Source organism: Cimex lectularius, unplaced genomic scaffold (assembly GCF_000648675.2).
Source record: "Cimex lectularius strain Harlan isolate CLEC.00 unplaced genomic scaffold, Clec_2.1 scaffold130, whole genome shotgun sequence".
Lineage (NCBI taxonomy): Eukaryota > Metazoa > Arthropoda > Insecta > Hemiptera > Cimicidae > Cimex > Cimex lectularius.
The window spans coordinates 1-25,824 of record NW_019392755.1 but is presented as its reverse complement, the minus strand read 5'-3'; positions in this window follow the sequence as shown (position 1 = coordinate 25,824).

The following is a 25,824-nucleotide window of genomic DNA, read 5'->3' as shown; positions in this document are numbered from 1 at the left end:
GCCCAGTCGTTGGTTCGATTCTCACCGTCGCCCCGGAATTTCTGTCCCGCCTTCTCAAAAACATTGTTTCGACATTATGTACGAACTAATGTAAGCATTTCCCAATGAGGCTACCAGTGTATAAATGGGTTGCACCCCAGCAGAATGAATTTAGCTGAGGCTTAATAAATTAGCCGCTTTCACTGCCGATTTAAGAGCAATTATAGATCCTTTATTGAACATCCTTTAATGAACCGTTCTTTTACATCAAAGGAACACCTAGAATTTGGTTGGTTTTGCGCTTGTAAAAATTGCCTAAAAGAAAGCAGAGGTTCATTAATTTTATATTAAAAAAGACTTTTTTTTACAGACAGGTCTCTCAAATTTAGGAAGAAGAAGAAAAAAACGCAATCTCAATGCTTTAAAGATGTCCTAATAGAATGAATCCATATCATACTATCAGCATTATAAGATTCCTAAGGTACATTTTTCTGAAGGGTGCCAGGGGTGGGAAACTATATCGAATCTCTTTTATTCTCTGCATTATAGCTATACAAAAGGTGCATTGCGGCCTTTTATTCTCTTTACAAAATTGTCCTTTGACAGCTATCAGGCTGGGTCCATTTATTATTAAAAATATTTAAAGTATATTAAACACACACTTACAAATTGGATTATAATTTATTTAAATCATTTAACTACATAATTTTTTTGAGAAATACATCCATTTTTTGTTTAATTTGTTTTTAGTTTTCTACATTAAATGCACTAAAACTGATAAATGAGAATATATATACAAAGAGACAAAAAAACATGAGAGAATTACGCACGTAACCTTTATCCACTAAAGAAAAAAATACTTTGTTAGAATTTGTTAAGTATAATGTCTCTATGGAAGTATCATTCAGATACTATATCATATATATATTTCTAAAAAAATAAGATATTATATNATAATCTTATTTTTATTTTATTTTATTCTTTTATTTTTTGTATAACGTAAGCGTCAACGGTAACGCTGTATGGTTTAAAGTGCGCACTTAATGGAACTCTATCTATAATAGCTTCTTACGTTATTTGACATAAAATACTGTCCCTGTTGACGGATGATGGAAAAGTCAACTAAATATTTTTGTTTGTTGAAAATATTGTCCAATTAAAACAATTTAATATTATGCTTGCAGAATTTTAATAAGGTTGTTTATTTTACAATTAACATTTTTCAAGTCGTACAAGTGTTTATAAATACCGACTTCTGAGATTGTATGTATATAAATACAGCTCACACAAACACGCACGCACAACTCTCGCTCCTCTCTCTCTTTCTCTCTCTCTCTCAACCCCCCACACACATACAGAGAGAGAGAGAGAGAGAGAGAGAGAGAGAGAGAGAGAGAGAGAGGGGGGGGGAGACAGACAGACAGACACACACACACACACACACACACGACAAAGAGGGAAAGATATTTTGTAACTTCAAATTATGTTATATCATTGTATTAATTGTTATGTTATAACCATAATGTTGTAAAGGTAATTATCTACCCACACTACTTTAAAAAGTCAACAATAGGATATCTTTTTTGTTGAAATCCTCCACTTTTCTTAATTTTAACGGTATCTTATATACAAAAATATTAGTTGTTTTAGGTAACAATAATATTTTTAATATTTGCAATACTCCGCATTGTAATTACACTAGAAGTTACTCCGAACGCATTACCCGTTCTTAAGAACACACGTTTATCTGTTATATTCATTCAACTGAAACATAAGAAATAGTTGTTAAAGTATGTAACTTAAAACCAGCTTTATATTAAAAAACACGCATTTATCTTGAATTTTAAAAATTATTTTCATAATTCATTTTATTTCATGAACACTATCGTTTAACGATTCTCTATGTTCACACAAGTATATGCGTTAGGGCAAGGTTACACATAGGAAAAATATGATACTCTTCATTTATTCGATTTCTATGATGGGTCACCGACTCTAATTAATGCTCTACAAGTCTGGCATGATTGCATAGTCATGTTGCTTACTTTCCCAACACAATTAGTCCCATTACTTTCGAGTAATTACAGGAAATAGTTTTATTCTACACGGTAATACTTATTTTAATTATTTGCAGTTGAAAAACAGCACTAACTCCGTTGAGAATTGATCTTAATTTCAATTTATAATATTTTTATTATTTATTTATTTATTTTGTGAGCCCATTTCTATCTCGTTCTACACATCTATTATGGCCAGAAAAATAAAACAATATCGCATAGGTAATTAATACAAGCGGCAGCTCATACAAGTAAAATCTGTTCTACTTATGGCTAACACTATCAAAAACCTTCATCAAAAAAATTATACTGCAAAATAATGGCTTGCGTTTTGTAGTCGGCATACAGTATAATTGAAAAAGCCTTAGAATTAACAACTGTTAATAAGTTCTTTAAATATTTTTATAAATGTAAGTTTTGTGTGAAAGCAAGACTGCATCCGCTCAATAAACAATTTTTTACCACCATTAACAATTACAATACAATTCCGTTTTCTATAAATACTAAATATTTGAAAAACCGTGTGGACTCTAAATTAAATTTCTACAATGAAATATTTTATTTATTGAATTAAAAAGATTTGCATGCCTAGATATACAGGGTGTTCGGCTACTCGTGTTACAAATTTTGGCAGTTGATTCTCCATTTAAAATGGAACCAAAAAGTCTTAATTAACTATGATCCGAATCTCAACAGTTTCGAAGTTATTCCCCTTTTTCTAGTTTTTTTAAGATTTCACGACTTGCTTCTAATAAACAATGATAACTTTAAATCTTAAAGGGTTTGGACACATCCGTCGATACCATTGAAAACTATGTTAAATTTGGAATAAGATGTGATTAATACTAAACTTGTAAATTTGGTGAAATAAGCGTTTTAGTAGCCAGAAGTTAAATTTTTTTTCAAAGTTGAAAAATGTTTTATAATGATTCTAAATTACTATTTCCAAACCTAGAGAACAGTAAATTTGAGAAAAGGTAGTCCATTTAATATGCTTTTTAGTGGTGTAATTGCTTTTGTAATTACTTTTTCAAAGATGAAGAAATTGATGAATGAAAGGAAAAACCGTGGTTGATGTATTGATTTAATCTATTAAAACGGAAAGATTATTAATAAATAAACGAAAAAACTTACGAAAATTTTGAAATACTTTATTAAAATTTTTTTAATTTGTGTTCAAAATCGAAATAGTGCAATTGTTTACTTATTTACCAACATGATATCAACTTTAGTTAAAGGATTATATATTATTATTCTCCGGAAGAAAAGAGTTTTAAGATTCAAAACGATTTTAGTTAATTCATTCAAAATAATTACTATTAATCTTTCCACCGTACCAATCCGTCAACCATGGTTTTCTCCTTTCTTTCATCAATTTCTTCATCTTTGAAAAAGTAATTAAAAAACCAATTACTCCAATAAAAAGGATATTAATTGGAGCACGTTTTGTGACATTTGCTGTTCTCTAAGTTTGAAAATAGTAATGTAGAATCGCCATAGTATTTTTTAACACTACAAAAAAAATTACTTTTCAAAGTTCTGTCTATTAAAACGCTGTCTCTTAAAAAGTTCTGTCTATTATTTCACCAACGTTTCCAAGCTTAGTATTGATCACATTTTATTGGAAATTTAATGTAGTTTCAATCGTATCAACGGATTTGTCCAGACATTTCAGTTTTGGTGTTATCATTGTTTATTTGAAGCAAGGTCGTGAAATCTTAAAAATTCATAAAAAGGGAAATAACTACGCAACTGTTGAGGTTTAGACCATTGTTGATTAGGAGTTTTAGGTTCCATTTTGAATGTCGAATCTACTGGGATAGTTTATAACACGAGTAGCCGAACACCCTGTATATTAAATTGTCTGCACGCAGTGTTCAAAAGACGCTCTTCAGTTATGGAAGAATCATTTCCTGGTGTATGTTATACATACAATAAGTACTAAAAATTATTAAAAACTGTAACTAAATAACTAGGGGCTTTCATTGTTATTAATGTACTTTATTACTAAATTGTAATAATTGAAACATGCATAAATATACGTTTAGTTAATAGAGAGAGTGAATGAGGGATAGATTGCGTGTGCCCGAAAGAGTGAGAAAGAGGGAAAGAAATAGAAAAGACAATGAGAGAGAAAGGGTTTAACAAAATAATGAGGAAGTAGTGGTGAAACAAATAAAATGATATTTGTTTAATTTTTTGGCGATTTCTAAAAGCTTACAAATTGTTTAAAAAAAAATCTGTATAAGATGTTTTTAAAGTAAACTTTTCAATAACAAATACAATTTCTTTAATTTCCGTGTCGAATATAGCAAGTTACAAACATTTTAGGAGCATACGTGGCCGTAACGGTTTAGGTGGTGACGCTTATCACTGTCAAGTGAAGGCCCGGGTTCGCATTCAGGGGCCATGCATTCCGACCCGACATACTTTAAAATGGGCATTTTTCACAAACACCGGCACTCCGAGGGTTCTTATATACATATATTTGAAATGTCCTTTTAAACAGATGGTAACTGTCTGAAAGATTCACCGCGTTAACCATCCGAAATAGATGCTCAAACGATTTTGGCCGATGCTATTTATTTACAGTTCTAACCTAATAACGCCATATATTCATAATTCCTTCCGTTCACTTATTTAGTCAGTAAAATATTTCTTACATTTTTACATTAGACATTTATATTACGATTAGTATGAATATAAATATCAGAATGGGCAGTAGTAATAATTACGATTGTAAAATGTAAGTTTACTAACCAGAGAAACAATAATTAAATTCAAACATGTTGAATCATGCTGATGAAATGACCGCTCTAATCAACTGGTTAGTATCATTTATTCTGTTTTCAAAACTTTAAAATCTTATCCTCAGCTTTTTTTTTTATATTAACAATTCACTTTCTTTAACTTCTAGTAAACTTTACGAAACACATTATCATATAAATGACCAACTTATCAATACGTTCATCAATATAAATTAAATTGAATTTAAATGATTCAATGATTTAAATTGAAATTAATCTTTATGTAAGGTATTGGTTGAAATGAAAAAGTTAGTGTCACGAGCGGGATTCGAACCAATTTCTTTTTTATCTCACGTAACGATTAATTAATTGAAAGAAGTTATTTGGTCAATGGGGCCACGAAATATAATGGATGTAATTTATACATTATGGAATATTACAATACGAATATTATGGATTTAATAAGTAAAATGAAGTATATCATTTACTCCTTTTCTAATCATCATTTGACTAAAAAATAAAAATGTATTCGTCCTAATGAACAGCAGATTTTAACTTATTAATTTCATTACATTTAGTGGTTTATTATCCAAATTGCTACTTTCAATTATTTAATCTTTTTATGTAAGGTTTTGGTAGAAACGAAAAAACAATTTGCCAATAGACCACTAAATATAATGAATTTCATAAGTAAACCGAAGTGTAACTTCACTAAATTCTCTCCGTGGCCATTTCATTTGTCGCCGAAAATTGAATCCTGATTACACGACATTTGAAAAATGGCAAAAAGTAGAGACAGTTCGAAAGGTAGATTGTGATGGGACGTTGGTGTCCGAGTGGATCGAAGTCACGATGGCTCAAGTGGTAGAGCAGCGGCCGAAAGTCGTGGGTTCGAATCCCACTCCTGACACTAACTTTTTCATTTCAACCAATACCTTACATAAAGATTAATTAATTGAAATATAATTTAACTTAACATACTTTAAGAAAATTATTTTGCAATTTTGTAAACTGTACTAATCACATATTTATACCAGCTTTTCTATCAATTTGTATTGAAAAAATTAGGTAAGGCCATTTTCAGAGCAAAAAAAGCACTTATTTTCTTCGTCAAGGTAAGTGTATTGCTCATTACAAATTACATTATTTTTGAGTAAATGAAATCGTATTATTGAAGAATTCTTTATAAAATAAGATAAACAGTAATGTTATTACTTAAAAGCCTGAATTTGAACGAATAAGTATCTCAACGAGTCACATACCTAAGTTTCTTTAAATGGATAACTTTGGTGACGCGTCGAGTAACTTTGGTGATGCGTCGAGTACCTCTTTTATCTCTCAACACCGTCGGTTGTTTTTGATTAAAGTTTTAAAGTTGGTCGTCGTCTTGCTAAGCGTTTTAGCCATGAAACTCTTTTTCTCTTCTTGAACGAATCACTTTTAATTAACAGCATGTCGGTCATACAGTCCTTATCTTTGAAAACACAGTAGTTTAGAGAAAAAAATTGATGAGATTTTTGTCTATATTATCAGAAAAAATCGAATTCCATTTTGGGAACTATAATAATGCTGCTTCAATATTTATGGAAGCCTACTTTTGATTCAGACAACTACATCTCAACAAAACTTACAAACATCCAATGATATTATACTATTTTCTATTTGATTAAGAATGATAGCATTACTATCACTGCCAGTAGATAGGAGATCTCGCAGTCTTTAGTCGACGTGAAAGTGTTGAAAGAATGCGTCTGACTGTAGCGGTTTAAATATTAAACAAAAGGAATATTTGGGTTTTATACGCTCATTGAACAAAATAATTGTAGCATTCTGAGACTTATAGATATGCCAGTTTAGATGCGATGATTATTTGCATGCTTGGCGGAACTACACACATCCAGTATTGATATCAGCTGGCGTGTGGCGATTCCACGTCAAACATTTGTCTATGTTTATTTGTCCTTAGACATCCCTGTCTGCAGTTGGGAGGGGAATTTTATTAAAATAAAATAGAAGAGGGAATTTTCAGGGATAGTTTATGAGAGGGGATATTTCTGAGTTCTAATTTGACCATTTTCAAACAACGATATTTTCCTTTTCAAGTGGAAAGAACATTGTACCTGACAACATATTACATACATACTGAACACATTTAGTATCATTTAATGTTAATAATTATTTAAAAACATTCCTCTTAAAAACTAATGGAACACAATTGATAGAGAACTCCATTACCGAATTTGTGAATACGCTATAGTAGGCCTCTTAAAACTATGTGCAAACAGTTGGTTATTGTAGGTGTAATAATACATTCGAATCCCGCTCATGACACTTCATTTTTCATTTCAACCAAAACCTTAAATAAAAATATTAATTAATTGAAAGAAGTAATTTGGTCATTAGACCACTAAATATAATGGATGTAATAATAAATTTTATGAAATAAAGAGCTACTAATTTTACCTCCAGTATCCGCATATCGTGCTGGAAAATGGATCACTTTGAAAAAACTACCGTTAATTATAAGACAGAATTAAAAACAATTAAAACTCTAGCCAAAAACAATACGGATGTCAAAAAATGTATATTATCGATATATTGGTAGTAAAAGGAAGAAAAAATTAACATTAAAAAAGGTTCCATTCAAAGCCGCTCCACCCCAAAAGAATTAGGTTTCGTTGCTCGCCATAAATTGGGAAAAGTAGGGAAAATTCGTAAACAAGAAGAATTTAGAGTAGCTTTCAGAGGTATGTGCTCACTGAGTAGGGTCATTTCAATCCTTTCAAAACCTTAAGACAAGGTTGAAAACTTGTCAAAATGCATGATTTACAAAATTACTTGTAACGCGATATCTAACATAATCCACTGGGTTTGTAAATCATGGGTAAAAAATTCAATATCCCACAAGAAATTGAACGCTGAGTAAAACAGGTCCTATAACCTTGGGTCTGGAAAGCTTTCAGTACAGAGCTAGTGGTAAAAGAACAAAACTTAAAAAAAAAAAAAAAACACGTTTTCTGACTTTATTTATAAAATAGTAAGTAAATCGCTACTACTATAGGTACCATAAAACAACTCGAAACAAAAATTCATCGTGCATATATTTCAGCATCGAATGAGGCTAAAACTAGCCTGATTGGCTGAGAATTATAATTTTTCTGATTTTTCAAACTTAGGTGGAGGAGCACACAAAGTTCTTATTTTCTGAAAGTTTTATCGATAAATTCGAAAAATGCTCCCTTACTAAACAACGTTCCGAAAGAAACATTGTCGGTGATGGAATTCTACGTCGAATTAGCGAAAATGAACGTTGTTTCACGTAAAGCTGCAAAGACAGGCGACGTAATGTTCAAAACTGTCAAACTAGAGGGCGTCACTGATCTTCAATCAGTTGGTTAGTGCATCTCGTCTTTCACTATCATTGCAAAATGACCTTCTGTAATGAAGACTATGCCGATATTGTGCTAGTTTATGGTATGAGCGATATGAATTGCAATGAAGCATTGCGTTTCACGAAGCCCGACCTGCTGATCCGAATGGATTTTCCTGAAGTTTATATCAGTTTAAGAGGAGCGAGGTAGGTCCGGAGATCATTGGAGGGGCGAAGTTTACAGCAGGACATTGGTATGGTCAACTTGATTGTGGACCATTTTGACTCCCACCCACGGACTAGTACCCGTCGTGCTGAGGTGCAATTGGGCCTCGCAAGAGCAAAAGTATTTGCGGCACTATTACGTGTCTTGGACGATTAACTACACGCATTAGTACGGCTTTTGACACAATTAGAACGAACGAAGCAGAAATAAACAAGGCGACGCATTCGACCTAATATCGCTGCCCACAATGCAGTAAGCAGCTACCAGCTCGAAGAGGGTATTTATTGAACCGTGATTAACAAAACAATTTATTATTAACAAACTTTTGTAATAGTTGTTTGAAAAGAATAAAATGTAATGATTATTCTGAGATCGTGAGATGCGGTCTGGTGTGCCTCTCAGGGAGACTCTCAACACGACAAACAAGAATGACACATTTACACGGAAAACAAACACTTTGAGCCCTGAAGATGATCTCAATAAAGATTGAAACGTTGGCACGATAAAGAAAATGTTTTTTAAAACCTACGTCACACCAGAACGCATCTCACGATTTCCAATCTTTTCAACGTACCTCATTGATGGAGTGGGCGGGAATTTCAAGGAGACCCTCTCGGAGTTGGTTGTTGTTCGTGAAGGGTATTTGATGTCTACTCGCTATGTGGATGAAAAATTTTGGAACATCATGCGTTGCCTATCCTCGATGAAATCTGCAACAATCCTATTCTAATGCACGATAATGGCCATCCACATATCGCTAGCATAGTACAGGCCTACCTTCAACACCGTCAGGGTCTCAGCCCGTTCTCCAGATTTGAACCCCATCGAACATTTATTGGATAACCTCCTCAAAGGACAAATAAGAGCACAACCATCACTTCCAGATACACTCCACGATCTTGAAAGGTCTCAAGATGAGATTGGTTCGTAAAATGGGTTGAACTCCAGTAAAGAGACATATTCCAGAATGGTAGAAAGTATGCCGAGGTGTCTTGGAGATTTATTAAGGCAAGAAGAGGAAATATGCGATATTGAAATGTTAACTAACAATCTAAAATAAAATTAAAGCTAATTTGATCTTTCCATCTTTTTTTCATTTTCCTTAGCAATTAACTTTTTTTTACTTGTTTGGACAAAGACACAATCATTACATGTTAAAAAACTTTAAACTTTGATTAATATGTAAAAATACATAGAAATCAAGTTTTGTTACAAGTGGATGGAATTTTTTGCCTGTCAATGTATATACATAAATTTAGACTAGCTGGGAACGAATCGTTTACAAATTAATTTCTATTCAAGGAAGTAATTCAGATTGTGCATGTTTTGGTAAGTGTGCGTGAGAGAGAATTGTAGTCGTGTGATTGGTTCGTATTGCGATTGACGTGAATGAAGCGTTCGCCTTGAAATAACAAGGCAGTAGGAGCGCAGAGCCGGAGCCAAGTCCCAGACCAAGCCCTTCGCCCTTTCTTTGCCCGCAATTGAATTTCCCCATGATTAAAAGCCAATTGCAAAGTTTGTGTCTGAGTTGCGGGTCTATTTATCTCGTGCCTTGCTTAATTTATCAAGAGAGGGAAGCCCGCCGGCGAGGGTTGGGGTGCGCTGTGGCTCCCCGTACAGGGTCAGTCCGATCCGTTTTATTAGTAAATTTAACACTGGCTTTCCGTGATTTCCCTCCACACATTCCCCTATTTACATGGTGTCAAGGCATTTTTTATTGTCTGATCGTCGCAGCAAAATAATTGAAAGACGTAGAAAAACAATTATTAATTAATTTTTAATTATACTCGTGCTGAAGGTTGGTTAAGAGAAATTTAATTGGGATATGTTTTTATTTGAATTGACAGCCTTTCCTTAATTTTATTCGGAAAAAACATGGTTAAAATTTATTTTATCATGGTTTTAAGCAAATGTTTTTATCCGTTATTAAAACAATAGACGCGTTATGATAAATTGTCAATCTGAAGACAAACATCTATCAATATTTTTTAATGAAACAAAACGTGCAACGTGAATCCATGTGTTAATGAAGATTCTCTATTCTTAAAATAATTTTAAACTACGTTGATCACCGCCAGCCCTTCCTTAGCTTAGGATTTCTTTTCTTATGTTACTCGCGTTGTAAATCTACTAATTTCTATTACTGATTCTCCAGTTAAGTTAGAACGTTTACGGCTTACCAGTAACCAACGCTCTCGAATCTTTATCTTTACCTTACTTAGGGCCTCGTCAATTGTGCATAAGATAACACAATTACAAAGAGACATTATAAAATCTGGACAGTCTGGTTAGCATTCACAATACTTCAGAGTACTCGATATTTCTCGAGGTAATTGGGGATATGCCCCTCCATTCACGTTGATAAATTATATTCTCTCACTACACTACGTTTACATTACCCCAGAATACTCGTTGTTCACTACCCTATTCGGCCTGATCGGACGTTTTGATTCTCAAGATGAGAGCTGACGCACCTCCACATACAAAAGAATGGTGTTACTGCTCCAGCATTGGTGTAGAGGGAGCTCAGCCCCGAAGGCCCAAGACAACCTCGCTCCCCGCTTGCCCATTCCGTGTGGTCGGGTCTGCATTAAGCATCAGACCGTATGCCGCGCCCATAGGGCTACGCAAGCCGAAATACATCAGGCTGGTCTTCCGTGCACTCCCTAGATACAGAAGGCCAATCTATCTCCCATAGTAACGAGGCTTCTCTAGCATAGGTTTTGTTTAAAGTGGAATTGCTAGCTGCTAATTTTATCGTAATCTTCGTGAAGAAACAAAGAGCATAATGGATCTTTTAGTGCTCAAGCATCGTAAATCCTTAAAAATCAACGAAACAGTTTTAACCCTCCTCCAAAAAAATTCGAAAAGTTACAAACCATTTAAAACGAAAATTAATCGGGATTCACATACATCACTGATTTGATTGATATCATTACATAACTAAAACGGAACCGAACCAATCAGCACAACAAACAACCGGAACAACTCAAAGACATAATCAATAAAACATTCCCGCGTTAAATGTTTATAAATAGCTCCCCACATCTTATATTTTAGTCGAAGAATAAATCCATCAAAAATACAAACAGACAAAAATAACACCGACACCCCGCTTTTTTCTGTCACGAACATCTAGAATCAGTCGTGTTGTGGATTCGATAAGGTGCGGACGTGTTTCTGGTCTTATCTCCGTTCACGGATAATTGTGCTGTTTACCTCGAACAATCGAAAAATCATTCTTCCATATAAGGATTATATAGAATAATTATTCTAATTTAATTTATATTCTTGTCTAATTTCTATTTCATTTTGCCATGTCAAGTTCAAGCGGGGGGAAAGATCCTCCAGACAAATTCTCCGAACACATGGAACTGGAAAATTGTACTGGTTATTCTATTAACAATAACAATCAAAAACAAAGAATTTCACTNAAAAAAAAAAAAAAAAAAACATCTAGAATAACTGATAAAATAACTCGCAGACAAACTAGTGATCTGGTGATGCAACAAATCTTAGCTGACTTATAATAAAATATTTCTAATAATTCAACAAAATCAGATAACTACTACAGTCAAATTGTTATTTAATAATAAAAAATATTTTTGTATTTCGTTATTTTTTAAAAGGTATAATCAATCTTAACGGATGGGATATTACGAAAGAACTAACTGCTGAAACAATCAATTAGTTTAACCCAATCTCTCTCAAGTATTTCTCTTTTGACTGAAGATAATCTATTAAGCAATTGTGCAGCCTTGCGGATAGTCTGAAAGCTTTTGTTCATCGTTTGGTCATTCCGATCCGTTTGGTCACGTTGTTTACACAGGTCAGAGTTTCGTAAACACTAATATTGTAGATTTTGTTTCAAAGACAAAAGAGCAGGAGAGGGAATCAGTCTTACATTAGATTCTTCAGGAAAAACTATTACAAGATTGTGAAACTATCATAAAAGTTTAGCTAGTAAATAAAAATTACATTTTTTTTTTTTTTTTTTTTTTTTTTTTTTTTTTTTTTTTTTTTTTTTTTTTTTTTTTTTTTTTTTTTTTTTTTTTTTTTTTTTTTTTTTTTTTTTTTTTTTTTTTTTTTTTTTTTTTTTTTTTTTTTTTTTTTTTTTTTTTTTTTTTTTTTTTTTTTTTTTTTTTTTTTTTTTTTTTTTTTTTTTTTTTTTTTTTTTTTTTTTTTTTTTTTTTTTTTTTTTTTTTTTTTTTTTTTTTTTTTTTTTTTTTTTTTTTTTTTTTTTTTTTTTTTTTTTTTTTTTTTTTTTTTTTTTTTTTTTTTTTTTTTTTTTTTTTTTTTTTTTTTTTTTTTTTTTTTTTTTTTTTTTTTTTTTTTTTTTTTTTTTTTTTTTTTTTTTTTTTTTTTTTTTTTTTTTTTTTTTTTTTTTTTTTTTTTTTTTTTTTTTTTTTTTTTTTTTTTTTTTTTTTTTTTTTTTTTTTTTTTTTTTTTTTTTTTTTTTTTTTTTTTTTTTTTTTTTTTTTTTTTTTTTTTTTTTTTTTTTTTTTTTTTTTTTTTTTTTTTTTTTTTTTTTTTTTTTTTTTTTTTTTTTTTTTTTTTTTTTTTTTTTTTTTTTTTTTTTTTTTTTTTTTTTTTTTTTTTTTTTTTTTTTTTTTTTTTTTTTTTTTTTTTTTTTTTTTTTTTTTTTTTTTTTTTTTTTTTTTTTTTTTTTTTTTTTTTTTTTTTTTTTTTTTTTTTTTTTTTTTTTTTTTTTTTTTTTTTTTTTTTTTTTTTTTTTTTTTTTTTTTTTTTTTTTTTTTTTTTTTTTTTTTTTTTTTTTTTTTTTTTTTTTTTTTTTTTTTTTTTTTTTTTTTTTTTTTTTTTTTTTTTTTTTTTTTTTTTTTTTTTTTTTTTTTTTTTTTTTTTTTTTTTTTTTTTTTTTTTTTTTTTTTTTTTTTTTTTTTTTTTTTTTTTTTTTTTTTTTTTTTTTTTTTTTTTTTTTTTTTTTTTTTTTTTTTTTTTTTTTTTTTTTTTTTTTTTTTTTTTTTTTTTTTTTTTTTTTTTTTTTTTTTTTTTTTTTTTTTTTTTTTTTTTTTTTTTTTTTTTTTTTTTTTTTTTTTTTTTTTTTTTTTTTTTTTTTTTTTTTTTTTTTTTTTTTTTTTTTTTTTTTTTTTTTTTTTTTTTTTTTTTTTTTTTTTTTTTTTTTTTTTTTTTTTTTTTTTTTTTTTTTTTTTTTTTTTTTTTTTTTTTTTTTTTTTTTTTTTTTTTTTTTTTTTTTTTTTTTTTTTTTTTTTTTTTTTTTTTTTTTTTTTTTTTTTTTTTTTTTTTTTTTTTTTTTTTTTTTTTTTTTTTTTTTTTTTTTTTTTTTTTTTTTTTTTTTTTTTTTTTTTTTTTTTTTTTTTTTTTTTTTTTTTTTTTTTTTTTTTTTTTTTTTTTTTTTTTTTTTTTTTTTTTTTTTTTTTTTTTTTTTTTTTTTTTTTTTTTTTTTTTTTTTTTTTTTTTTTTTTTTTTTTTTTTTTTTTTTTTTTTTTTTTTTTTTTTTTTTTTTTTTTTTTTTTTTTTTTTTTTTTTTTTTTTTTTTTTTTTTTTTTTTTTTTTTTTTTTTTTTTTTTTTTTTTTTTTTTTTTTTTTTTTTTTTTTTTTTTTTTTTTTTTTTTTTTTTTTTTTTTTTTTTTTTTTTTTTTTTTTTTTTNCAGAGAAATGTTTAGATTAAAAGATATCACGATTTTCCGACGCCAGGACGTGATATCTTTCAAAATCGATAAAAAGCGAAATTACTCTGAAATGGTTGAGAATCGGACCATGGACAATATGAACTTTTTTGTTCATTTTAGGGTGAAGAATCTACTGGAGAAGTTTGTAGCACGAGTAGCAATTCACCCTGTATATATATATAATTGTTATAAATACTTTAATTTTAATAAATGAAGTGGTGCTGGTTAGACCAGAAGAATTATATGAAAAAGAAGAATAATTGCACATCACATTGAAATCAAAATGATTTTCTATGATATTATACAAGGAACTGTCTTTGAAGACTAGCAGTTCTGCTGCAGCAATTCATCTCTTGCTCTGAAGACCAGAGATAACTCCTAAGTTAACAAATTTGTACTGTTTATCTAATTGGGTCCTGGTCTAACTCCAGACTTTCGTAGTCTGTGGTGAATAACATTCCTAGCACCGTCCACCGCATCGTTCTTACAGTGTTCCTCAATTGTTTCCACTAGCCAACTCAAGGAAAACTCCAGAGGATCTGAAATATGAAAGAAAATATATAGACTCCATTTTTATACTTTATTATTTAATTTATGTTTTACATGTGTGATTTACCGGTTTTCAATGAAAGCCTGATGTTGAATGATCAACTATTAGCACAAAAGTTTAACCTAACAGTTAAACTCGCTGATCACATTCTTTATTTCCTACCTAGTTGTTTTCCGCATAAAATTGTAAAATGTTTTCACAAGGTCTGGCATAATGGACCTTTCAGGTATCTTAAAAGGATGCAACCAAGGTAGTTTTTATTATCATTTCCTACCAAACTAACGTACAATTTAAATTAAAAAAAAACAAAAAAAAAACAATATTTTGAACTAATAACTGAAGCAGTTCAGCTAGCATACTAGGTCCAATACTTTACTTTTATACACCAGTGATTTTCAAATGGAGTAAAAATTGCAATGTTTGTACAGATCATACAGCGGTGATATTAGAAGATCCGACCATGAAAGATTCACAAAAAAATTCTTCAAAAGTCTTGTAACAAAATGAATAAATAAAACATGGACAATCGGGCTCAATCACCATAATTCTGTATTGTAAATTTTACAAACAAAAATGCGACCATGACTCGTGTAGCACCATCGATCGAGATATTTAGAATAAGCTAAATATTTAGTATTGACCTTACATGTCAAGCTGAGAAGAAGAGCACGTGAAGAAAAAAAAGTTTTTTGAAGGTTTAATCCGTACTATACTGCAACCCTTTGACGGTTTCAACCCTATCGGTGTTGGGTCCGCAAGCAGTAGCCGACTTAATTTTTAATACGATCCGATGCCGCAACCACGGAAGTGGTTTCCCTCACGGTTTGGGGTCAAGGGAACTCCTACTCACCTTCACATAGTCTCTTGTATAAGTTCCCATTTACATTTACATGAGAGAAGAAATCTTCCTTAGCCCGATATTCATGTAATATTCATGGAGGAGCCTGACTACAACCGTTCCTGAAAAGAGAAAAGTGAATTGCATATTTGAATTATTCCGTCATAAATGAACCACTTGTACAACTGAGCGGCAACATAATAAACAGCTCTACAAATGCCAATCTTGGAACTGAGAACAAAAATATTAAATTATTATTAGCGTTTTCATTTTTATACATTTTAGCAATCTTTTAGCTCAAAAAAGCATATTTTCTATCATAATCAGCTTTAAATTAAAAAATTCATTTACCTGCAAATATTAATTAATATTACAAATTTGTGCGTGTTTATGCTTCTTCACGTAACAACACTACCGACAATACCAGCAAACGGTGGTACTCCATATGAAGCATAATGTGAAAAGGCTGCCACGAGGACATCATCGTTTTTGAGAAAATTGTAGAGAGATCTTGGATAGTAGTGAATCGAGAAATTGATGTGGAATTTGTGGAAACGGAATGTAATGAATTCGTTAAGAAAACAAATGAAGTTGTTGTGGATTCGAGAAATTATTCTTCGTAGGATTGGATGCGCTATTGTTTTGTTTGGGAGAACCCCCACATTTTCACTCATTACTCCCAGTAAATTTTTTTGCTGAGTTAGTTGTTTTTTGAAGGTCAAAAGAGATTACGGTTTTAAAAAGTCTTCGTGGCTGTCCAAGTCTCTTGTTAAGTTGTTATTTCTGAAGTCGTTTATGGGCGATTCCTGGCGATGTAGATGTCCTAATTATCTGAAGTTAGCAGTTCTGCTCGTAATTATTGATGTAATTCGGGGCAATACTTTACAGTGTAAATGTACACTTTACACAATACCCATTCTGTTTTGACCTCCACTTTTCGCAACAATCTTTGTTATGTTCAAAGTTTGCTTGGATAGTGAAAGCTGTTTGCATAGGATTCGGTTTAGAAGACAAAAAGCTGTATCATCATAGTGGAAATAATGGTGTTGGGCTGTGTAGGAAAGTCAGTACTATAAATAGTAATAGTTCATGACCAAGATGGCCCCATGTGGGACGCCGACTTGTATTTGTCTGGAATATTCTCATTGCCGTATTTCAACTTGAAAACGCGGTCCGTTAAACATAATTTAAAGATAAATCAGGGGGCGTCGGTGGCCGCAACGGTTAGCCATTGACACGGCGCTCATCACCGTAAGGTAAAGTTTTCCCGTGTTCGAATCCGTCGACCTTGCATTCGAACCCGATATACATACATATGGTTTTCTTTTTTTTCCAAAAACATAGGCACCCCGACCCGATGATTCATATAACCTCGTAGTTGAAATACCCTCGTTAAAAAATATTTAAAAAATGAATAATTGATTAGATTAGTTAAAATGTATAGAGAAACACGATAGCCAGATTCTATCGAAGTCCTAAGCCACATGCCAGGAAACAATGTCCCGGAGGAAAAAATGGCTACTCTGAATTTTTGCTAGATCGTAGATTAATGGAATTGAATCCGACTTGTTGAGGAGAAAGACTGATTTCAGGTGAATCAACGTTGGCCTTTGTAAGAATATATGATTGGGGAATTTGTTTACTGTTTGCATTTTGAATGAGAATAATGAAAAAAAATTGAATAGGAGAAAACAGTGATGATATTGTGTTACATGGTTAAAAAAACTATGGCATGTCAAGCGAATAATCTACTTGTTTATGTAGTACTTAACATCAGAAGAATGTAAATGTATGAAAGGGAGATGAGAAGAAAGTGGTTAAATCAAGGTTATATATTACTTGTATATAATGTGCATCATTTATACATAGATGGACAATGCAGGTTTATACATAGATAGACAATGGGTTGGTAATAGGTTTCATTTGGTAAACGGATAGAGGAATGGACTATTGACTTTAAATATTTTTCACTGCTGTACTTAATTTTAATTTAACTACTTTTAATTTTTTGTTTAGTATTATTTTACGCTTTTCAGAAATCGGGCGTTCCTTTTAACTTACTGGCTTAGTAAGATGAACGATAATAAACTTTACGGCCTCGCAAGAAAAGTGAAGGGAAGATAAAAGGGAAAAGTCTTTAAACTTGAAACCTCTGGGGCCTAAAATTGACATGTTAATAAATAAGTTTATTTATTCCATAATGAAATATTTTAAAATATATTTTACAAGGCCTATCTGGAATCTTTAGAACTGGAATAGATAGTAAAGTTTATTTGTTTTTTGTTTTTTTGACATTAATTTATCTATATAACATTGAGATTCAAGATTTGTTTTTTCACTTTGTGCAAAATATTTCTGCACGAAAGCTATAAAGCAAACTACATAATTTGTAAAATAAATTATAATCATGGCTTAAATCTACTTAATTTTAAATTCTACATTTATTAGGTTTCGTGGTCCGCTTGACCAAATAAATTCTTTTCAATTAATTAATCTTTATTTAGGTTTTGGTTGAGATAAAAAAACTGTCAAATTGAAAAATGGTAATAAGGAGGGAAAATTCATGGGGTTGGGTTGAGATGGAAAGTAGGTGTCCGAGAGAGTCGAAGTCACGATAGCTCAAATAGTAGAGTAGCGGCGTATTTAGTGGAAGGTCAAGGGTTCGAATCCTGCTTGTGACACTGACTTTTTTATCCCAACCAAAACCTTAATTAAAGATTAATTTTCACGATTTTTAAGAATTAAAATTCATTAAAAAGTATTGCCACTCTGTTAATGTTGTGTACAATTTTAGACGCAAAAAAACAGTTTACCTTATTATAATTTTTTGATTTCACTTCTTTTCAGAAAACTGTACAGCTGTTTGCATACCACCTTGTTAAAGAAATGTGGAAAAGTTTACATTTAAAGCAAATTACTGGAAAGTTTACCAAATTATTTGTTGATTTAATTATTGATTTAATATTTAATAATTGATTTAATATTTATTTCAGTTCATTTCGTTAATGGTTTTTGGTAAATCCAAAATGCTCGCAGCCTCCTTTATTTCTTCTTTCTCATCTCTCTCTCTCTCTCTCTCTCTCTCTCTCTCTCTCTCTCACACACACACACACACACACAGGCAGGCCGTGTGTTCGAAACCCGCTTGTGGCACTGACTCTTTTTCTCAACCAACACCTTAAATACAGATTAATTAATTGAAAGATATTATGTGGTCAAGCGGACCACGAAAACTAGTGAGTTTTTATCTGTACTTTTTCTATGAGACATAAAAGCTCAATGGCACAAAAAGTATCGATGCCTTTGCTATGCAGAAGAAGGATAGGGTACGGAAAGTTGTGATCATTCTCATTGAGACTGCTGTGTTTCATGCAGAATGTCGTACGACTGAGGCTAATTTGGATACTTCTCCTTTGACAATGGGACGTTCCAAATATTTGCAATTTTACATCAGGACTTTACCTTTTCCTGTTTGAGTTTTGCTGCATTGACTGTAAATACATATCTTTCAATCTTTGATTTTATGATGTCGAATGTAGTCAAATATCTAATTTTTTTATTATTAAATTCACTAGTTTCGTGATTCTGAAATTCTGATTATTATTAATTATTTAAAGTTAAATGTCTAAAATGTCTAAAAAATATAATTAAATTATGTTAAGCATTGCATGGTCAAACACTTCGGTTCTGATCAGGAACTGAATAAATTAGGTTCCCTCTGGGGCCTAGATTACATATATCCAATCAGTGGCGTTATTTTCACCTAAGGTATGTTTTTTATTATAGCAATAGTTGATTGTTTTTTTTTTTTTCACTTTATTCACTTTACACTATACATTTTTAGTTGGAGACTAGCTGGAAAGTGAAAGGTTATATAACATCTTGTAGTAGGGCCCCATTGGTGACTTCATCCGCTGGAGTTTCATAATTTCATGTCGGTGATAAATCCATTCATTAAATGGTGAGACACTTTTTAAAATTTTTTTTTTTATATTTTGTGTTTGCATAGACCTCCTTTCAGTGGAGAATCTTACTTTTTCCCTCAGCGTGAAGAAGTTCCACTTGTCCTGTCGTCACTAGGTGGGTTTTTAAGTCGAATCAAGTTTCCTTCTCTTTCGTTGGCTTGGTTTCTCCCCTTTATTGGCGGCTACGTTCCCGTCCTTTACACTATACATTTCCCGTACATTATGTCATGTTTTTTTCTGGATTATCCAATGTACACCACTCCATTACATTCACAGTACAATTGTAAACACCATTTTTCTTTTCCGGTTTTATTTTATCTTCACCTTTGCGCCGAGTATGCACTAAGGTGTTGATATTTCCGTGGGCTATAATTATATTTTCATATTTGAGGTTGGCTTTTATTTATTTATTCTTTAATTTTTCAATATATGGAATACAGCAATATTCCCCTGAGTGTGAATTTTTTCCATTCCGTTCATGTAGCCGTTTATTACAGCGAAGTACTGAATTGAATTTAATAAATTGAAACTAATTAAAAAGAAGTTAATTTCAAATTTCTTTCATAACAAATCGTGAAAACCAACAAAAATATACTTTTACGTAATTGCACTAATGGACAAATTTAATAAAATAAACTACTAATGAACTATCGAAATGATAGCATTCACTTGCAGCCTCCTTTATTTCTTCCCTCCCATCACTCTCTCTCTCTCTCTCTCTCTCTCTCTTTCTCTCTCTCTCTCTCTCTCTCTCTCTCCCTTTCTCTGTACATGAAAATAATATTTTATTCAAAAATTTTTACGTGCTAAGATATTTTCCGATTGTATAAATATAACTTGTCAAATCATACGCGCATTTTTAATAAACCATAAATGTTACCATCATGTCAGTCAACAGTCTCCTAATGTTTTAATATTTAAAATTACTTAAAAAAGCGCTGACTTGGTAATATTCTAACTTTTCTCCCTAAAGCACTCTTCCAGTCGCATGCATTATTAATACAATGTAATAAAAATAAACTACTTATATTTTCTATACGATGTGCTTTTTTTCTACAATATTTATCAAAATTTTGGAGTATATATTTATTTAATTATTGCTTTAGTCCAGCTCGTTATTTAGTCGATAGAGGTAATCGCTTCCTTTGCTCGGCTCTGTAATTATCTACACCTCACATCGTACCCTTTAAATCTCTCAGTATCTTCGTTTTGTGTCCAATCGTGGGAAAAACGATTTTGGATTCTATCAAATGATCTTGTTTTTGGACCGGGCTTTTAATCTCAAAAGAGAAGAAAGAGTTGAAATGGCCATTTCTTCGAATCTTTCTCTACCGGCCGGCTTTAATTTACAGGGTTTAATAGAAGGGTCCAAGATAAGGTCGCGGGATTTATTCAATTGGTCTTCAGGGGCTGTATAATATATAGGTTGTGGGCCGGGTAGTACAGGTGGTCTATTACCTTCAGCTTATCTGGCCAAGACGCAGCCCACCCAACATTAACCCCCGCCCTGCCATGGCCAGCCAACCGGCATGATAAGCCAACCTCTAAACACAACTGGGATTTATGCCGGCCACTGAAAAGGGGAGGCCAAAAGCAATTAAACTGGCAAACCTTATTCTGCAATTGGTACTGCTTTTTTTAAAGTTTGCATAGCAATTTACATCAAGCACGATTTGGGTAAGAAATATCCAAATAGCCACGCCAGAGATATACTAAATTAGTAACAATCACAATATACTTTCTTAATTTATTAGATTTTATAAATTTTATGACATTTTTTGCCTGTACTCAACATCATTATGACGCTTCCTGAACCGGCGTTTCAGACGATACCTGAACCCTAAGCTCTTCTTCCTTTGCAAAAGTTTTTATTAACCTGTGTTCACATGTGAATTTTTTTTCTAACCAAAACAGTAATCTTCTAAGTATATTAATTCTACCTTTCTTCACAACACTGTGTACGTACGCCTATGTATTACTAAGGCTACTTCAAATTTCACCCCAGTAGTTGTTCATATCACCATCTGAGTGAGAACTTCCCTAGTCAAAAAGAAGCTACAGATTTATTTCTGGGTGAGAGGTGATGTGATGATTCGGACTTATAACCGATGTGAGCTACAATAAAGTGAGACGTCAATTTTTTTTTTTTTGCATCAAGAGAAGGGACAACGGAAATGATCAATTTTTAAATATAAAAAAGAGAGCTTGATAAGAAACACTGTTCTTGGTTTTTTTACTTCAGTAGTCCCCTCAATTGTCCTTAACACGACCAGAGAAATTCTCGGCGTACATACACAAGAATTCTTCAGAGAAGGAGGTAACTTTCGGTTTTACTTTTTTTATTTCCCCCTATACAGAGACTATTCGTTGTAAAGATAATCTTTTTTCAATTAAGAAATAATAAGTTCAGCAGTGGATTTTTCTCCTCATTTTCACCTTTTTTCATGTAAGTTATTAATTATATAATTAAATTTTCTATGTGTGCACATCTCCATCGTTATCTAGCATTCGTACTTTGAAAAATATTTTACATCTTTTAAATTTAAAGACATTTATTTAATAAACCTTAGGATTTTTGTCATTACAATTTTTTTAAACCATTTTTCTTGCCACAAACTGCGCTCGGTCTTATAAGTAACATAAATACGAAAGAACACAACACAAAAAAAAACAAGCATGTGTCGTAAAATCAAGAGAACGGTGATAGCACAAGTTCTAACAATAAATATTTTTATTCGCTCACTGAGAACGAAGTTGAGGCATGCCATTTGTGACATCTTGGAGAATTGTTAGTCCGACCGAGAGAATAGTTGCAATTTGGATTATAGTGTAACTGGAGAGTTCAAGGTGTTATGCAACATGTTTTTTTCTTTTATAATTTATTTGTTACTTATACATGATAGTATACTATACAAATACGTACACATTGTATCGGACAGCACAACACTAGCACTAATGACAGCACGGCACCGGTAGAACACGTGCTTTGAGGAGCCAACCAGGGGGTCAAGGAGGGCCCGAGGCCATCGTCGGTTGAGGCGACGTGGTGGATTATCAGGATAGGAATAAGAGAAGAGGGTTCGAGCAATATGGTTGGGACGGTTCGAAAGGTTGGTATGCAACAAGTAGCGTCTATAATAAAGAGGATTCGTTGTGCACGGTGGAGTTTACAATATAAAAGGAGTACGGCATTAAAAATAAATGTTTTTGTTCGTGTCTGCAAGATGATTTGATTGACGTTGGATAGGTTGGTTGTATCCTATCGTTCAACGGTCAATGTTGTAAACCCATATAAACTAGTGGGCAAAAATGTGGTCACCCTTAATAGTTTTAATTATCTCGTAGACAAACCCCCATTGATTATCTTTGATCCCGTTGATTATATTTTGTCCGTTTTAAAGGATTAGAGGTAAATGAAACACAGATAAAATCTCCCAAATGTGTTTAAAATTGGATTTTGTAAACAAATCTTTGAATAGTCCATCTCTTCTTCGTTGCTTCTACGTAAAGAATTTTTCTAAGTTCAGGTGGTTTGACTTTTTTCAAGCTCTGCCATTTTCAAATTTCATATTTGATTGAAAGTGTGTTTTAACTGATACAGATTCGCCTAGAATTGGAGATGGAAGAAGCCAAGCGTATGTGGCAGATTGCTTAACATTCTCAGAACTACTGTCCGAAGGTCTTCCATGGTAATCAAGATATTGGAGGTTACTCAAGACTGCACGAATCAGGTCGCCCTCGTGTCACATCTGATTAAGTAATCTGATTTTATTATTTCGCATATACTACGCAATTGAAATTCTACCGCTATTGAGATCGACCAGGGACTTCAACAAGTTAGAAATGCTAATGTACTGTAAGCGTAAGACTTTCAGAAGCTGGATTAGGCCACTGTCCGAGAACTTTTGACAAGGAATAGAACAGCTGAGAAAAATTTCGCAAGAAATGACATCAATTGGTCTGAGCAAGATTGGACTGAAATTGCACGTCTAAGAAAGGTCGCACAAACTTGACTTTCATCGAGGGGTTACAAAACAGCTACACGATACATTGTAGATATGTTATGAGAAAAAGTGGTTCTTTATTTGCCAATAATTGGCTAAGGTTGTATTTTTGTGCATGACATTGCTAGGCCCCACAGAACAAGGATCGTTGGTGATTAATTGGAACGAGCTTCATTTCAATTTTTGGAGGCGCCAGCTTGCAGTCCCTACCAAACCGTTCCAAAAAATCGAACATGTTTGGGACGAAATTTCAAAAAGAGTAAAATTCCTCCGGTGATGCCAGAAAATTGTCAGGAATTAAGAAAGGCGCTGTTAGAAGGGTATGCAATTACTCCACAGCACTACAATCAAAATCTTATAAAATCGACCCCACGTCGAATGCAAGCAGTGATCAATGATAGAGGCGGAAATACTCCGTACTCACTTCAATATTATCTTCCTTATTTCTATAGCAACGTTTTTTGGTAAAATCGTTTTACTCAGTTTAATTTTTTTATTTAGCTATATTAAAAAAATGCTCATTAAACAATAGAAAACATTATAATGATTGCAAGTATTTACAAAAAAAAACGAGGTTGAACACTTTTTTTGCCCCTCAGTGTAGATTTCAATATAGCGCTTTCTCAAGCGAACATTTCATTTTGGTTAAGTTCTCTCTTTTAAATCATTAGTTTGGGTGTGCGGATCTAAGTACAAACCAAAGTAATGGACGATGTTTTCGACAAGAAATACTGTAATAGACAAAAGGTCGACATTTATGCTTCGGGGATTTAGAGGTGTTAAGTTTAATTTCGTAAACCTCTGCTTTACGGGCTAGAGTGAGTTTGAAAGTTTCAGTGTGCTATGACAGGGATATGATTAAGGGATAATAAGGCCGTATTATCAGCGTATGTAAAAATAATATGAGGGCCCGTTGTTTTTTCTATGGGCAATAAATAACGATTGGTTTCCTTATGTTTTTTTTAACATTTAAAAAAATTATGTTATTATATGTTTGTTTATTGATGAGCGCGAACCAATTAGAGGAATGGATGAAAAAGTATCTTTTTTCATTTTACATATCATATATTATTGAGTATACTAGATTCTAGAAAGTCACCAAGATTTTTGCGCGTGAGTATAGTAGAATAATAAATATTCCCATTTCTACTAGACTGTCGAAAATAAACACAGATCTAAATACATAACACTGTACGAATATTATGAAAATGTTTATATATNATCTATATATATATATATATATATATATATATATAGCATATATATTGGCCAGAAATTAAACGATATGTTATAAAACGATAAATGTTCGTTTTTTAACGTAATCTGGCAATATGTAACAGATTGAACGTTAACGGTACCAAATAAATTTTGATTTATTATTTCACCTTTTCATGATTATGCATGATTAATTCTTTAACGTATTTAATATGTGTGGGGGAAAATATTACAAAAATTATTTAAATTGGGTGTTACGTATAATACTTAATCGTTTTACAGAGCAGTATAAGTTAATTTAGTGATCTAATTTATCAGGAATTTTCAGCATTTATTAATTTTTGGTAAAAGTAAAAATTGCAATGCTTTTTCAGTTGTCACTTGTCACGATCATTTTTTGTTTAACTTTATGCTGTTACATAATAATAATTAGGTTTAAGTTTTTTTAGGTTATCATTGAGCTATTTAAAAACTCGATGTTATTGAAATATATGAAAAATATCTGTCGCGACAAAAAATAAGCATTATAAGTTCATATAAAAAAAGAAAAAACTGTCAGAAAGGGGGATAGAAGAAGACCCCCCCATTAAAAATGGGGGAGCTTGCAGGATTAAAGATTAAATGTCCTCAGTCGTTAATGGACATTATCCAGCTTTGGATTTTTTTTTCTTTTTAACGGCAGTTCGATCGAGGGAACACCTCATGGCTGGTAACAATAAGTTAAGTTGATTTTTCTATACTGTTAATTTCTGTTATTTTTAGCCTTAAATGTCTCTTTCATCAAGTTATGAAACATGCAGCCTTTGAAGGTAATGGATGTTGATCGTTAAAAAAACTTAGACATTAAAAAAGACCCTTAATAATGTTTATGAAGGTGGCCATTCGGAAGCACATTGCTTTTCCTATTTAATCTCTTCGGCCAAAATTTATTAGCGACCCAGGTATAATCGAAATACGCCAGTTTTAAAACAGTTGCTTTTTACTTTCTGGAAAATAATTCATAATATAAACATTAAAAAATAATTGATATATTTAAATTCCATCAAAGCTTTTTAATGATATTTTTGTACAGCTGAAATAAGGATTCAGAGAAGAAGATAATCAAATTAAAACCATTAAAATTCAAGTATTTGTGTGTTTATTTGATTGTCTAAAGAGAAAGTAAGAGAGAGGGAGAGAGGGAGAGAGAGAGAGAGAGAGAGAGAGAGAGAGAGAGAGAGAG